We start from the raw sequence: 3,516 nt of genomic DNA on the forward strand, positions 1-3,516 counted from the left end.
GTTATTTTTTTTTTTTTTAATTATTTTTTAAAATATTACTTCTTAAGGCAGATAGATGTACAAGGTTTCACGACTGATTTCTTTTTTTTCTTCTTCTTCTTCTGCTGCTGCTGCTGCTGCTGTTCCTGCTGCTGCTGCTACTGCTACTTCCGTTGTTGCTGTTTCTTGTTGAGCATCACTCATTCATTCTATACGAATCAGATGATTATTATTGGCATTCGTTTCCTAAATATCTTTCTAGTTAGAATTCTTTCTAGAAAGATATCGGGTACTCTCACGAGAAAGACCATGTGAAGGTTGGCGACATCCATAAAAGTAAAAGTGTTTCTGTGGAACGAACTGGATTCGAACTTGGCACATCTAGGTTGTCAGTTCGTGTTGTTAACAAATCAGCGATCATCACTGCTGCTGCTGCAGCAGTAGTAGTAGTAGTAGTAGTAGTAGTAATATGAATTAACATGTTACGATTATTTTTTGACCGGATTGATTCTGTTTTTGTCATTTAGTAATCTGATTTCTGCTTTTTTTTTAAATCAGGTACTTACGGAAAGGGACCACGCGAATGTAGACAGCGTCCATGGTAAAAGTGGTACCATGGATTTGGTAGGGTTCGAACACTGCACGTCCATTCTATCGTTGCCGTGTCTCATGCATTGTTCATTTTCATTTCGAAAAATAAGACTTCAGTCTATATCTCTTTTTTTTTTTAACTTTTAAACATCATTGGCATTTCGAAAAATATTGTTTCGTTGATTTCTTCCCCCCCACCTCCCCTATATATGTGTCTTGGTAAATAGAAGTTCATTCTCAACGCCTTTGGACACGTCTGGCATTTTAAAGATAATTAACTTTTTTTTTTATATGCTTCTCATTTTACAAATACGGCTTCTGTATTGATACAAGGTGACCCATCAATAATGCCACCCATGAAAACCTACAATCTTCCTTTATATCTCATCCCCATTTGGCACACATACATTTCAGTCTATGGCTGCTGTGTTCAACAACTTTTTTATCGCGATTCAATGGTATTAAGAGTCACTTTGGCAATCGTCTCATCAGTAAGAGGGGTGATCCTGAATGAACTTTCAGATTGCCAAACCATCATTACATTCGCTTGCGTTCTAACATTATAGATAATTATCTGACATTCATTTACTGACTGTTTACCTTCATTCTTTATATTACACTAGCGGGGGTACCTTGCGTTGCCCGGGTGTGTCAAATAAGGAAGCCCGAAAAACAAAAAAAAAAGTAGGTAGCCCGGGTGGAGAAAGGTGTAAAAAAAATAGGCAGGCAGGATCGAACCCATAACGCGGAGAAAAAGACAGTGGAAAAAAACGTGACGTCTTTGCCGATGCGTCTATGGCAAAATCGGAAGTCGCGAACGTCCAGATTAAGCATAGCCAATCGAAAGGAGACAGTGCCTTGCAAAAATGTCAGCGGAAAAAAGCGACCTCTCCTTCTAGAAAACTGGTGAGTTTAGAGTGAAGGAATGCTTTTTGGCCAATTTTTCAATATTTGTCATCCGAAAGATCTAGCTTCAAAACGATACCTGTTTCGTCATTTTCCGATGCGTCTGTCGGAACTTTTTATGAGACATACAAACATACACACATACAAACACACACACACACAAACACACACGCATACAAACACACAAACACATACGAGGTATAAAAAAATAACTAACTTCAGCATTTATCCTTCCCCCATTTAGTCCCAAACGTCTGCAGGTGCAAATGAATAAACGGTGCAGTTTTAGGCCTTAACATATGTAAATTTGAGTTCTGCACCATGCAAAAAAAGAAATGACAAAGTCCATCATTTGTCCCCCGACCCCCATTTACCCCAAAGTCCCCAAGACCTTAAGATATTTAAATTTGAGGTCAGCACCATGCAAAACTGTTAAAAAGACATACACAGAAAATTTTGGACAAATATGGTAAAATAGTCCCAAAGATGGAGTGTTTTTATTAGCCCTAAAAGAGCCCCTGGGGCACACCCAAGAGTTATCGCGAAGTATAGACAAACAAAATTATATAGAAATCAATTTGTTACAACTTTTCATGAAGTTTTATAAAAATCCAAGGCATCAATGTTTTTTTAATAAGCACAAAAGCGTTAATTTTAGCCATTTGACTCATACGGACAAGGGTGAATTTACAAGTCCACCCTACTTTTTGTCAGGGGACCAAAAAAATACAATACACAAAATATATTACAAAATATATAGAGGGTTACATAATTTTTTAACCCAAAAGACACCTGGGGGGGTACGATGTTTTCCTGGGAAATCCGTTCCGCTACTTTTTTACTCATATCATGTTTAATGTTTGTGCAAGATTTCAAAAATTCCAAGATGTAGTTATTGAGAAAAGTGACGAACGGACAAACGGACGATCGTACAAGAGTTTACAAGTCCACCTTGCTTTTGTCGGGGGGACCAAAAAATACAATACACAAAATATATTACAGAAAATATAAGGGGGTTACATAAATGTGAGTAAAAGGGTCCAAAACCACGAATGTGATTCCATGGTACTCGAACACGGAAAAACAAGTCATCAGTTCGTGTCGATATCCATCGCCGAAACGCATTATGTTTCCATTAAACTATTATTTAATGGACATTTTTTTTGTGTTTCTTTTCTTTTTTTTTTTTTTTTTCTCTTAAGTAGAAATTTGTATACACGACAATACGTCAATGTCAGACACGTTCAGCCGATCGTATATTTATTGGCCTGTCCTAACAAGGTTGAAAACGGATTTATTTTTGGTTCTTCGTGATCGGTGACGGGGTTCAGGATTCGTTTACCATACTCTCAAGTGGACAAGGTCGTTTGGGTTTTGAAGGAGCTTTGGAATTATAAATAATTCCGCAATAAACCATAAAGTACCTCTTAAAACAGGACACACATTCATTACACACATAAGTGCACACGTCTCCTCTTACACCACCGCATTCAAGTTCTCCCCACCGCGAGGCTTTCGCGCCCTGGCGTCTTTCCTACCCCATTTTTTTTTTTATCCATCGAAATATTTATATATATTTTAGGGAATTTTTTTATCTTTATAATTGAGTACTCTGATGGAATCCTTTTTTTTTTTTTTCAAAATCTAACTATATACACACACACACACACACACACACATATATATATATATATATATATATATATATATATATATATATATATATATATATATATACGGCAGTATTATTTTATGCGTAAAATTACTTCAACAGTGCTCAATACATAAATAGAGCTAGGTAGTAAGTTCTAAAAATATATATGGCAATAAAGCTACACAGAATATTCCACGTTTCATCCACGCTAGGATTCAGCGTGGATGAAATGCTGAATATTCTATGTAGATTAATTGCCATATATATTTTTATAACTTACTATATATATATATATATATATATATATATATATATATATATATATATATATATATATATATATATATATATATAAATTCAGGTTTGAGATGTTCAAAAGTAGGGAC

This window comes from Euprymna scolopes, chromosome 29 (genome assembly GCF_053919585.1).
Source record: "Euprymna scolopes isolate OS-2025 chromosome 29, ASM5391958v1, whole genome shotgun sequence".
Classification (NCBI taxonomy): domain Eukaryota; kingdom Metazoa; phylum Mollusca; class Cephalopoda; order Sepiida; family Sepiolidae; genus Euprymna; species Euprymna scolopes.